Source organism: Dromiciops gliroides, chromosome 6, assembly GCF_019393635.1.
Source record: "Dromiciops gliroides isolate mDroGli1 chromosome 6, mDroGli1.pri, whole genome shotgun sequence".
NCBI classification, from domain to species: Eukaryota; Metazoa; Chordata; class Mammalia; order Microbiotheria; family Microbiotheriidae; genus Dromiciops; species Dromiciops gliroides.
In genome coordinates this window covers 84601445-84616137 of record NC_057866.1, presented here as the reverse complement: position 1 = coordinate 84616137, position 14693 = coordinate 84601445, and the positions used below count along the sequence as shown (strand labels likewise).

The 14693-nt window shown below is 38.0% G+C and overlaps 1 protein-coding gene across 1 annotated transcript in view; it reads right to left on the bottom strand.

Annotated features, from left to right (window-relative positions):
* The window catches only part of CLNK (cytokine dependent hematopoietic cell linker), a 216025-nt gene that overhangs the window by 129853 nt on the left and 71479 nt on the right, over nt 1-14693 (bottom strand). The gene's annotated exons all lie outside the window — the stretch shown is intronic.

Here is a 14693-nt window from a genome sequence, read left to right as displayed (position 1 = left end):
CTTTTCATCTCTTTCTTCTCAAATCCTTTCTCTGCCTCTCAAATTTTAGTTCAATAGCCATTTCTTCTAGTAAGCCTTTTATGATACCCTGCTCCACCCCACATTAGTAATCTTTCCTTCTTTCATTTTTCTTGCCTGACACATTTTTTGTAAATGTTGTATTACTTTCAGTATAATGAAAGGTCATTGATGGCTCAGACTATTTCTTTGGGGTCTTTGTATTCCAAGTGAACAGATTAGATGATTTATTATTATTTGGTGAATTGGATTGAACAATTGTTCCTTTTTTTCAGTGGAGTCAATGAAAAAGTGGGCACCTGACAAGTCTTAATAGTCCACCTTTGTGGGGATAAACAAAGACTCCCAGGGGGAGATGACTATTGAGTTGGTCCTAGTTGTTTGGAGTTGAAAGTTCAAAGGGTTAATCTTTTATACATGAATTAGCTTTTTGATTTTTCAACTTTTCCAAGTCAGCTATTCCATCTGTTAGACTAGGGATAATATCTATCATTTATGGTAGTCTTATAAATAAATACAAAACATTTTATGAGGCCACAAAAATGTGGAACCAGCTGTGTTCCCTGTGAGCAAGATAGCCCATCCTACCCAGATAATAAAATAAATTACATTGGTTTTTTTTTTTAACACTGGTCTGCCACAAGTTATTGTTGGTGATGGTTGTGTAGAAAAGGGACATTTCACCAGTATGATTTAACATACTGAGACCCTATCATACATTGAAACATAGATTTCATGGGTTTCTGAGGAAACTGAGGCAATCTCTTAGGCTAGAGCATTTTAAGGACAAAGACTTATGTTCTAGAAGTGGCATAAGAAACATCATCAGAGACCAGAGGTGAACTGGCTGGTTATGAAGGGAGTTTATGTAATAAGAAGTGGTTAGTCTGCATGTTGCATTGATATCCATGGAATATTAAAAGAACAAGAGGAAGGCCTGTTGGAATATTAAAAAGGACAAGAGAGTATTAAAATAATATAAATAATATGATAATGTATTATTAATATAATAATAATATTAGATAATTAGATAAATAATATAAATAGAATAAAATTTTAAAAAGAATATTAAAAAGAACAACAGAAAGTCATAGACAGCTCAAGTGAATGAAATGGGAAGGTGTAGAGAGCTACCATTTTGACCAAAGGCATGCCAATGCTGATACAATTATCTATTAACTATGCCCCATCTGACACCCATAGCTTTGTGCCCAGTTTGAAAGCCAAAATACTGAGGAGAACAGAATAGGGGAAAGAGGCGAGATGACCAGTGGAATGGAGAAAAGTTCACTCTTCATCTGACCTGCCCTTGCCTATTCCCTGCTATTCTACTAGTGAGGAATTAATTGAAAGGAATGGGGGCTTCTCTCAGTCAATGAGTAGCAAGGCAGGAAGGAGGTGAAGAGACAATTATAGATTGTTGACTGTGACAGAACTCTCAGTGAAATAGAGGTGGCATTCAGAACTGTCCACAGCTTGTCAACTTCTCTGCCACACCTCAATTAAGAAATTGGTGCTATTGGAAAGAGTGAGTCAAACATCAATTGGGAACTATGATGCATTTCTTATAATCCTTTGTGGGCTAGCAGGAAGATAGTATATGAGAAGAAATAGCGTTGGAACAATTGAACTGTGTCTTTCCTGAGTCTTTTGGGTTTGGGCTATGCCTTTATACTGGTTTGTGTGGCATGCATTTCTGAGAAACAGAAAGCTTGTAACCTGCAATAGAACATGCATATACATACATAGAGTTGCACCACATGGTCCATTATCTATTGTTTTTACATATTCTTTGCAAAAAGAGTATCCCAACATACTTATACATTATGCCAAGGCCATGTTGCTGGGGCTCGGTGGGATATAATCAATTTAGGGACAAAAATAGGGTTTCTGGTAGATGGGGGCTCAATAGCAGGTTTTGACTGGATAAATTCACATTAACCACGCACTATAGACTAAGGAGAGGAATCAGTCATTCTCCATTCACAGGTTATTTATGTATAATGTTACATCCTCCTACAAGATTAAAAGCTCCAGTCAGGCAGAGACCAATGTTTTATCTAAACCTTATCATGTCCCTGTTGTGGGAAGGCAGGACTAAATTAGAAGGCTGTTCACTTTATACAAATGTGGGGGGTCCCTGAGCATGCCCCTTCACTGGGTTGGTGTTGGGTGATTGTTGGACTTCATAGGGGTTTGGGTACCTTTTGATAAATGGGATCAACTTAGTGGCTAGCAACGTTACCTAGTGATTAAACAATAAGCATTTGTTAAGTGACTACTACATACAGAACACTGTGCTAAGTGATACTGATATAAAGATCAGACAAAGTATCGCTAATGCTCTAGTGGAGTTTCTGGTGGTTTCCAACCTTTTCAGTAAAAAGATTAATAACAACAACAACAACTAGCATTTATATAGCACTTTAAGTTTTGCAAAGCCCTTTACAAATATTATCTCATTTTGTTCTCACAACAAATTTGGAAGGTAGGTGCTATTACTACTCCCATTTTATAGAGGAGGAAACTGAAGTAAATGAGGCTAAGTGACTTGCCCAGTCACACAGCCAGTAAGTGTCTTAGGCTGGATTTGAACTCAGGTCTTCCTGACTATAGGTCCAATGCTCTATCCATTGATCTACTTAGCTACTTCTAAAGAATCCTTTTAATTATAAAAAAATTGGTGAAATCTCAGGTACTATTAGTATCGTACTTATTGTGTGTTTATTGAGAAAATACCTGTCAGTAAAAAGCTACTACAAATTTAGCATCACTTTAAAATTAGTTTGCCTTTTATTCATCACAAGAGCATCTACACACCTGTGAAATAGTCTATGAGTGTGTATGATACACAAGGGTGTACTGCTAAATGTTTAACAACCTTGCCTCTGGAAAAAATGTATGCAGGACACACTTTTAATCTGTATTATTAATACTTCCTTAAGTCTACAGAACCAACAAAACAATACATCAAGCCATTATTTGTAGCATTTGCCAATTTCTGAGGTGGAAATGCTCACACTGAAAATTTAACAGTAGGGTTCAACCTGGCTCCTTGATGATTAAATGTAATTTGTTGAACCTACAGAAGCTCTGTTTGCTCATTTATTATACTGAACTACACTGAATGTTTTATTATAGCTAAATTATCATCCGCATGACGATGTCTGGTGTGGCTATGCATCCAAGGACCCTTCATGAAAACTCCATACCTCCTAGGAGTCCTTACACCTCAGGTTGGGAGTAATTCATCTAGGATGTAAGAGATAACCACGTTCTAGTGTGTTATGACCAATTCCCAACCAAAAATATAGGTGAATGACCCAGTTTAACAATGAAGTAAAAAGCAGTGATGCTTTTTTTCTATATAGATATGGTCAGATAGATGTATATGCTTTTCTTTGGCCATACTCAACCAACTAGAAAGTCAACGTGATAGAGGAAGGACCACCCAAGCTGGTTGTGGGGGAGCACATCATGGCTCTGGTACTGTGACTTTGAATATATCATTCCTGTTTGGATCTAATTTTTCTCATGTGTAAAATGTTGTGAGTAGACTAGATTAGCTAAGATCCTTTTATGAAACTGTATTTTCTATATTCTGGGGCAAATAGGTGGTGTGGTAGAGTGCTAGGCCTAGAGTCAGGAAGACCCATCTTCCTGAATTCAAATCTGGCCTCAGACACTTACTAGCTGTGTGACCCTCGGCAAGTTACTTCACCCTGTTTGCGTTAGTTTCCTCATCTGTAAAATGAGCTGGAGAAAGAAATGGCAAACCACTCCACTATCTTTGCCAAGAAAACCCTGCCTGGGGTCACGAAGAATTAGACATGACTGAAAAAAAATGACTGAACATATTCTATATTCAAAGGCTCCTTTCATCTCTAATATTCTATATTTCAAGACTTTTTCCAGCTCTTGTATTCTATATATTCTAATATATTTTCCAGTTCTGGTCTTCAGTCTTCTATATTCTAAGGTATATTCTAGATCCAAGATTCTGTGTCCTAAGACCCTTTATGTTTCTGACATTCTATGCTCCAAGCTCTCTTCCAGTTGTAACATACAATATTTTGTGTCGTAAGGTCCTTTTATGCTCTAGAATTCTGTCTTATGTTCTAAGAAGAATTGTAGATATAATATTCTACATTCTGAGGTCCTTTCTGGTTCATTTTATATTCCGGTGATAACATTTTAGGGTCTGTGTTCTAACATCCTTTCTCATTCTGGAATTCTGTGTTTTGTCCTCTAAGGTCTACTCTAGATCTAACATTCTCTTTTCTAAGGTCCTTTCTGGTTTTGTTGTTGTTGTTGTTCTGTGTGCTGTAGTCTAACGTCCCCTCCAGCTCTAACATTCTATGTTCCATATTCTAAATTTTTATCAAGCTTAAATATTTTATATTCTACGTTCGGGGGTCCCTCCTAACTAAAAGTAATTCCGTCTTCATTCCTGGCAATTCCCTTTCAAGAAAATATCTTTACTCCAGTGCTAGAGATTTGGGAAGTGGAGTTGACTCACATTTCTTAGCCATCCAATATATATATCACATTACCTGTCACTTCTGAGGGAAACAAAAGAAATTGTCCTGACCCTCGAGATATTTACAGTCTAATTAGGGAGACAAAACAACACACAGACAACCATATTTGGGAAAGCATCAGTTATGAAAAAAATAAAAGATAGGTGCAGAGTAGTAGCAAACTGTAATAACTTTCAAACTGGGAAAAATGAAAGAAAAACCCTACTCCTTTTCAAGGTAAATATAGACACACACCCTATGGGAACTAAAGCACAAATTATAGAAAGTCCCTGACTAAGGTCCCTGAACCAGATTTTTGCCCCTCTCCTTTGGGAAGCAAAGCCCTAAATAAATTCAAATTAAGTTTGAAATTTTATCATTGTTAGATGATATTTAATAAAAAATAATTACTTTCATATTTGGGAGCTAGAGGGGAGCCTAAAGACCAGGCTGTCCAGCCTTTTCATTTTACAGATGAGATATTATGGTTATTAATTATGATACCAACAAAAATTTCATTTATGCTTCATATTATGAAGAGGTCTGAATCACTGATCATTAAGTTGTTTTGCCTGAGGGGAGAGGGTCACTGTAAGGCCTTGAGGCTCTTTGATTTTTTCCCTTGGGAAGGAAGGATATGTAAGAGGGGGGAGAAAAAGAAAAGGAGAAAGGGGAAAGGACGATGGGGAGAAAATAGGAAGGAAGGGAGAAAGAAGTGGGTAAAAAGAAGGCTATTGTTGGAGAGCTTAAGAAAAGAAAAATCTGCTGGCTTTGCAATGTTACTAGCACCATTTTTATGCTCAAGACTGATAAGATTAGAGAAATTAAGGCTGGTTATATCAAGGAAAGTACCACCCCAGTATGTGACAGGGCACCTTCTTCCCCATCCCATGACAGGCTTGGTACTCAAAACTGACAATTAAGATATAGTAGGCACTTATATCTCTATACTATAGAGTGACCCCCTGCTCTAGCTTTGCTCTAATGATTCTAAGCCTCACTATCTTGCACTGGATGAAAGAGATAGAAACTACATTTGCAGAAAAGCCAGAGATGATAAGGCATGATTCAAAGAGATCATTACTCTTGGCGGTGATGGGAATTTGCTATATGGTCTAAGATTTTAATTCTATGTACAGTAAAGTCTGGAATAGTTGAATCAAACAGGATACCTCCCTCATACCTCACCCTCTGGTTTTAGGAGAAACAAGCAAAATAAGAGGAAAGAAATGAAGTGCTAAGAATTTCAGGAACAATAGAAACAGACCTTTGAGTCTTCTGTTCACTATACATCAGCCCAATCTTATCTGCATTCTACATCTGCATTTACAGTCTTAAACACAGGAAATTGATCTAAATCAATCCTTTTATCATCAGTCATCTCCTATATAGCATTTTATGCTTTACAAAGCAATTTTCTCAAAACTGGATGTTCTGAGATGAGATAAGTAGTACAAGGTTTATAGCTCCCATTTTACAGATGAAAAACCTGAGGCCCAAAGAGACAAGGGGATGTAGCTAGTAAAAGTTGAAAGTTGACTTTCAATCCAAGTCTCCTTTTACTTCAAGTCTAGCATAGGACAGTGAAAAGAATATTGGTGCCTGAAGTCAAGAAGGTATGGGTCTATAGGAGATTTACAATGCAGATGTAGAAGGCAGATAATATTGGGCTGATAATAGTGAACAGAAGACACCCTCTTAAAGGTCTGTTTCTATTGTTCCTGAAATTCTTAGCACTTTCCTCTGTTGTTTGCTGTATATGTAAATAGCTGTTACTTAACCTTTAGTCATCTCTGAGAGAGGTTAAACTAGTCATTTAGTTTCTCTGGGCCTCAATTTCCTAATGTATAAAATTAAGAGGGATAGATAGATAGATCTCTAATGCCTTTGCCAGTTCTAAATCTATAACCCTACCACACAGCTAGGTGGTGCTGTGAATAGAATATTGGGTTTGGAATAATGAAGAAGTGAGTTCAAATCCTGCTTCACATACCTGCTAGTTGTGTGACCCTGGTCAAGTCCACTTACTCTTTCCCAGGCTCAATTTTCCCTCTGATAACATGAGCATAATAGCCCCTACCTAACAGGGCTGTCAAATGAGATAGCATATGTAAAATACATTGCAAACCCTAAAGCACTTAAGGCTACCTATATTATCATAATCTTTCCAAGGCTTTGCTAAATTAAAGAAAAAAAATCAATTAGTGATTAAGCTGCTGTTGCTAAGGTAGGAAAGTGTATTCACAAATGTTAGAATGATTTTCCACAAAGAAGTTTAGCTTCTTGGGGCCATATCTTCTTTGAGTGGAAGAAGTCCTGGATTCTGTTTCTGGTCTGCCACTAATGATCTGTCTGACCTTGGGCAAATTACTCTTTCTGGGTTTCAGCTGCTTCATCTTTAAAATGAAAGGGCTGGAATAAAGTCTCTCCCAGCAACGACATTCTGTAAGTCTATAAAAAGGTTTTTCAGACCAACTCTCAATTCACTCGAAAATTAAATTGATCAGAACGTTAAACTCCTTGGGCATCCTGGTTAATCAAAGTTTCACCATAGTAACAAACTAACTTTTGTTCCACCCTCAACTTTGAGTAGAAATGATCAAATCTTCTTGTGTCATGGAGGCAAAGGCAGAGAACAGATTGGCCCACTATTTTCAATCACTCCCCCAACCCGAGACATCTTTTATGTTAAACAGCCTTCTGCTATGTAAGGGAATAGTTGAGATCACCAGTAAGTGTCATCAGGGGCAGGGCAGAGAGCAGGTTTAATTCATGGTTCCCATTCCTCCTGGCAAGTGGTACCAGTCTGTATATCAGTCCCTCATGTGAGGGAAGAATTGAGTTCACCAGCACTTAGATTCTCCTGATTAAATTGAGTAATTTCCCCCCCAACCCCAATTTAAGTAACTACTCCATTTTTCTCCTTAATCCCCTTGAGAAAACACAGAAGATAATCTAATTTAGGAAATAAGAAATTCTGAATCTTTTGTGATGGAGTTTCACAAAACCCCCAAAACCGTCTCTCTTTCTTCCTCCCCTTTCTCTTAATCTCCCCTTCTCCCACCCTTCCTCTTCTTTCTCTCCCTCTTTCCTTTTTCTCTCCATCCTCCCTCTTTCCCTTTCCTCCCTCTCTCCCTCTTTCTCTCTCCCTCTTTTTTCCTCCTTTTTCTCCCCCTCTTCTCTCTCTCTTTCTCTCACTCTCTCTTCCCCCCACATCCTTCATATAAAAAATAAATAGACCAAGAAAAATAGAAACCTTATACACCATACTTTCAAATGCTTTCTCTTTTTCTTTGTGTTTACTGTCAGGGGATATAGGTTCTAATAGACTATCAATGTATGTAATGAACACATAAAATAACTGCAATGAATTACCCTTTTTATAGCTTCATAGATTTCTTCATAACCAAATTTAATTTATGGAGGGTCATGGCTGAAAGAATCTGTATGCTTAATGGAAAACAACAGAGAAAAAAATAAAGCAATATACTTTAAAAAATCCAACAACAACCACCTTCAAATCTGGTTATCAAACACTCAATAAAAAAAATTCAATCTACCAAACAAGGCAATATACATACACACACACACATGTACATACATATATTACATATGTGTGTATATATTTATATCTATCCATATATATCCACATACACACATGTATAAATAAAAATAATCTTCCCCTTGATTTAATGTTGCTATAGAATGAAAGACAGAACTTCTCATATAATTGAGTCGCCAAAAAAGAATATCCTTCCTCCCCTCTGGGGAAAGACATGCTCTCCAGTGCAAAGCCCCCCAGTGCTTCAGGTCAAATAATTTAAAATGGACATATGAAGGTCTGGCTGTTGCTAAAATATATCTTTTCCCTTTCCTTCCTTTGCTTAGAACCAGCCTCAGTGAAGTAGAAGAATGCTGAATTTGGAGTCGGAGGACCTGGGTTCAAATCCCAGCTCTGCCACTAACAAGCTGTGTGACTTTGGATGAGTCATTTTACTTGGCCTCAGTTTCCTCTTCTGTAAAATTGAGGTGGTTGAGTTAGATGGCTTTTAGAGTTCCTTCCAACTCTAAATCAGTGGTCCTATGACTGGCATGACTTTGGACAGATTACTTCTCTGTTGGGACCATATTTGAAGGGTTATAGTCATGTTCAAGGAATACCACTGGTATTATGAATGAATGGATGTATTCCAAGAATACTGAGAGGACTTGAAACCCCGACATATGCAAAGATCATTTGAGGGGACTGGAAGTGTTTAGTGCAGAGAAGACTTGAGTGGGGCACGAGCTCTGTATTCAAATACAAAGGGACAGAAGAGGCATTAGACTTATTTTTCTTGCTTTTAGAGAGAAGTTAAGTCCAAGGGAGTGGAAGCTGATTTCAGCTCTCTATAAGGACGAACTTTCTTACAGTGAGAGTTGTTTAAAAATGGAGTAGATGGACAGCCTTGGGAAGTAGTGAGCTTTCCATCACTGGAGAGGTTCGAGCAGAGTCTTCATGACCACTTTCCAGGGGATGTTGTAGAGAGGCTTCATGCTTCAGGTGGGAGTCAGACAAGATGGCATCCAACTTCTCTTCCAGCCCTGAAATTCCATCAGTGCTTGTTCTTCTTTAGGATAAGCTTTGGGACAGAAAGAAAGCACCTAACCTTGCTATCTTGTTGGGTTCAGGTTTTTGAAGTATATTAAGCAAGGTATACAAATAAAAGAAACCTTAGGAATATAGTAATGATAATAATAAGAATACTAATAAATACATCCTTTTATCTACATTTCTAAGATTCTTACCCCCCTTTTTTTTGATGCTACCATTTGGCATTGAAAATATTATTTCCACCTTGTTCACGTAATCTCCCATATCCTATCTTACTTCTGTCTTTTGTTTTATATCCTTTATGAAAAATTGACTAAGTAGAATTTGTATTGAATTCTCTCCAGCCTGGATAGCTATATACTCAAACTAAAACTGTTAACTTGGCTTCTATATACAGTTTGCTGCCAGACACAGCCATATTATAACTAATGCTAAGTATAGCAATAATCGCCTATTGTACCCAGTCCAAAGTATCCTTGCAGACTAAGATGGAATTGCCAAACATTTTATTTTAAATAGGTAACACTGAATTCAGTGTGTATGTAGGTTCCCCCCACCCCACACACATAACAGAAATTAAGGTAGTGTGCTTAGAGTAACCCAGGAAAGCTACATGTTGTTGTTGTTTAGTTGTTTTCAGTCATGTCTGACTCTTCATCATCCCATTTGGGGTTTTCTTGGCAAAAATACTGAAGTGGTGTGCTATTTCCTTCTCTATCTTATTTTACGGATGAAGGAACTGAGGCAAACAGGGTTAAGTGACTTGCCCAGGGTCATACAGCTAGTAAGTAACTAAGGCCAGATTTGAACTCAAGTCTTCCTGACTCCAGGCCTAGCACCCTATCCACTGTTTTACATAGCTGCCCTGGAGAGCCACAGGGAGAGACATAAAGGATTTTGATAAGAAAATAGTTATCATAATTTCAGAAAGTCAACAGCTAAATTCATGGATCAAGGAATTATAGATTTAGAGTTGGAAGAGATCATAGAGATTGACTCATCCAGGGATTTTTAGCCTTTTTTGGTGGGGGAGGGGAGGGTGTCATGGACTTCTCTGGTTGTAAGGTGAAGCTTATGGACTCCCTTATAGAATCATGTTTTTAATGAATAAAATCAAATATGTCAGATTACAAAGGAAACCAATTATATACAGCTAGTGAAAATATTAAATAAGTTTACACATTCCTGGTAAGAAGATCTGATTTAGTTTAACCACCCTCATTTTATAGATAAACTGAAGCTAAGGGAGATTTAATGACTTGCCCAAAGTTATACAGGGAGAAAGTAAGATTTTGATATTTAGATTCTCAAATCCAGAATTCTTTCAACTATAACACAACTCCTTCCCTGTATACTGATATCAAATTAATTCTACTTTGTTAAGGAATATTAGACATTCAATTCAATAAGACTCAATAATTCAATAAGTTACTAACTAATGGTTCAATAAGTTACTAACCTCAAATAGTTTACAATGTAGCCAGGGAACTAAGCTTTGTATCATAACAGAGAGAGATAGGTGAATTGGGAGATTCCAAAAAAGTGTTATGAGATATTTGACCAAACAAAACCCATTTCTACCTGGGTGTGGTGGGGAGGAGGTTGGGAGGAATTGGTGAAGGCTGACATCAGAGATGGGCCTTGAAAAATTCCTAAGATTTCAATAGTCTGAGGTTGCAGGGGAAACAGAATGGGGGTGGGAAAGGGAAAGAGGAGATTTAGGAATAGTAAGTAGGGTAATCTGGCTAAAGGGCAGAGAAGGGGACATGTATGAGTGGGAGGGAGAGAGAGAGAGAGAGAGAGAGAGAGAGAGAGAGAATGCTGAAAAGGGAGGTTGGATCTGATTGCTTTGAATGGGAGGATAAGGAGTTTATAATTTACAGATAGACAGTGTGGAGCCATTGGAAGTTTTTTGATCATGGAATATGTGGGAGACATTCCTAAGCAATGAGGTTGATATCAAGATAGACAGTTAATGCCTAGATATGTGACCCCTGGCTCCCCCCTCTGAAACAGAATCCTGGATTGGATGGATCAAAGATCCAATTCAGTGTTGCAATTCTTATATTATTAGATTCTCACATCATTTATTCATCCATACAACAAATAATCACTCAGCAACTATTAGGTTCAAAGCCCCAAGTTAGATAGATCCCATAGTTTCTATAGAAAGGAATCATACACATTCTCATACTCTCAAGGAAGTAGCTATCTATCTCCTTACTAGGAGGGATAAGACATTGATTTATTCTTTCATTAAGGGACGTGTGAACAAGGTATTCCATTACAAGGCTGAATTTGAAAGTTTCTAAGAAGAGTACAATTGATGGTACATGTTCCATGCAGTTCCTGGACTCCCTGCCACCTGATCAAGGTCTGGGATCATTTAAGCTAGTTCTGCATAATGGGAGGATAAATCAGTTACTTGGCCAATTGGTTATCTACAATTCAGAAACTGTCAGTTAAGTAAGTTTTTAGTGTGTTATTGCTGAATTTTTTAAAAAAATGTGTGAGTTGTGGAAGAGATATTTTAATTTTTAGGGCCTAAGGTTCTAAATATGGAAAGCTTTATGGGATATTTTAAGTTATCGTATCTTTTGGGGGGCTTCCATGGTTGAAATACTACTTGAAAGCAGAAGTAGCATTGCCCCATTCCTCAATGGATTCCCATGAAAAATGATGGATAAACACTCATAATGACATTTTTAAGAAATAAAAAGCATGACTATGGTGGTTTTCCTAACTAAGGCATGCCATGCCTTGGTTAATCAAGCAGCTGTATTTGAAAGAATATTGGGAAGCTGGGGGCCTAGTTCAAATGCTTCCTCCTCAGTTAAATCAGCCTCATGCTGAGAGGCATCATGGTGAGACAGAAACCACAGGGAATTGAAGCCAGAATATCTGCTTTTATATCTTAGTTCTGCCCCTGTGTGACTTGGGAGAAGCTGCTTGATCTCTGTGGGCCTCCATCTCCCCATTTGTAAAGTGAGAATTATAGACTGGGTGATCCCTAAGTTCTATTACCTTTCCCATTTTATGGAAATTATGTTCCAACAACACTGGTCTGTTTTCTGTTCCTCACACAGGATATTCATTCTGCTTTTGTATTTTTGCACAAGCTATCCCTGATGGCTGGAATGGACTTGCTCCTTACCCATACTTCTTAGACTCTCAAAGAGCCTCAAGAATGGTGTCACCTTCTACCTGAGGTGACATTTGCCCATCCCTCTTGTTCTTGATTCCCACCCCTACCTGAAATTACTTTCTATATTTCCTTTGTTTGTATTTTGAATTGAATTATCTAGGTATTTCCCCCCCCCCTGTAGATCCTTAAGAGTAGGAACAGTTTCATTTTTGTCTTTTATATGCCCAGGATCTAGCATAATTTCTGGAAAATAGTATCTTTTTCAAAAAGCTTGTTGGATGAATGGATGATTATCTGATATAGAATGTTTATTAACTTAGGAGCAGCTAGGTGGTACAGTGGCTAGAACGAGGTCCTTGGAGTCAAGAGGACTTGAGTTCAAATCCAGACTCAGAAACTCACTAGCTGTGGGACCCTGGGCAAGTCACTTAATCTTGTTTGCTTCTGTTTCTCATCTATAAAATAAACTGGAGAAGGAAATGGCAAACTATTCCAGTATCTTTGCCAAGAAAACCCCAAATGGGGTCACAAGGGAGTTGGATATAACTGAAAGGCCTCAACCACAACAGAAATAAAGCTTATTCATTTAAATTGCATTAGGATAATAATGTTTGGCTCCTGGGGATTTAGTTTTTTTGTTTCTTAAAGAAATGTCAATGTTCCAAAGCTTAATGCTTTCAATTTACAGCAACAATGGCACATTTCATTGTTTTGTTGTCTTTGTAATCAAGGCAAAATGGGGGTGGTGTTGGTGGAGAGAAATGGTCTTGCTCTAGGCAGCTTATTTACACTTTCAAGTCAACAAATACCAAGTCAGCATGTACTCTTTTATCTGTTGTGTATATACAGAAACACACATAGAACTCAGTGGTACAGTGGATCGAGTTCCAGGCCTGCAGTCAGAAAGACTCATCTTCCGGAGTTCAAATCTGGCCTCAGACATTTACTAGCTGTGTGACCCTGGGTAAATCACTGAACCCCATTTGCCTCAGTTTCCTCATCCATTAAATGAACTGGACAAGGAAATGGCAAACCACTCCAGTATCTTTGCCAAGAAAATTCCAAATGGGGCCATGAAGAGTTGGACATGACTGACAACAATCAGACAACAACATTCTCTCTTGTTCTCTGTATGTATGTGTGTGTGTGTGTATACACACATATACACATAATATATACATATACATATATACATATATATGCACACATATATGTGTATGTGTATAAACCCTATGTATAACACACACATATGTATATTTATATATAAATTTACATTTCTGCATATATGTTATTTTCCCTCAATAGACTATAAGCACCTAAAGGACATGGAATGTTGTATTTGGGGCTTTATATTCCCAACATCTAGCATAGAGCCTTGTCCATAGTGGGCACTTCATAAATGCTCATCAAATGAAATGAGTAAAAATACTGTGCTTTGGTGCTAGGGATTCAGAGATGAAGGAAGACTTAGTCATGGCCTTTAAGAAATCCCCATTCTTCTAAGGGCTAAGTTGTGTATATGGAGAATTACATACAAGGCAGAAGGGGATAAGGACCTAGGCACAAATGGTAAAAGGAATTTGAGAAGGGAGAGATCACTTTAAACCACAGGCATCATGAAGTTAGCCCCTATGTTGGATTTTAAAGGATTTCCAAAGGCATAGAGGTGGGGAAAGTCCATTGCTGTCGTGGTCCTTTCCAATCACTGCTTCTAATTGGCATATGCAGCGGATTGAGGGGCAGCTTCATTTTGAGTAATGGTCTATCTAGGAAGCTCATCTTTCAGGGCAATGGAGAGAAAATGACAAGAGAGAGGGGACGGGGAAGAGGAAGATTTGGGAAATGACCAAGCTCATGTAATAATAACAATAACAATATTGTTTGTTTTTTGCGTGGGGCAATAAGGGTTAAGTGACTTGCCTAGGGTCACACAGCTAGTAAGTGTCAAGTGTCTGAGGTCAGATTTGAACTCAGGTCCTCCTGAATCCAGGGCCAGTGTTTTATCTACTGCACTACCTAGCTGCCCCAAAACAATAACAATATTTATATGACTTAAAGGTTTGCAAAGCATTTTAGAAATATTACCTCAAATTATCCTTACAAATACCCTGAGGCAGGCGCTATTATCAATTCCATTTTGTAGGCAAGGAAACTGAGGCAGTCAGGGTGTAAGGAACCTGTCCAGGTTCATACAGCCAGTGAGTATCTGAGGCTAGATTTGATTCCTGATTCCCAGTCCGGTATTGTATATACTGTGTCCACCTAGCAAGTCAGGCTCTTTGATAGTATTCAGACCTGATAGTGAAGGAGAGTATCGTGAAGATGAAGAGAGGATTAGACCAGGGCTATCAGCAGTAAAGATGCTTTTTTTGCTCCAGGATTGCTGAGAGACTCCTGCTTTTAATGCGTCCTTTCC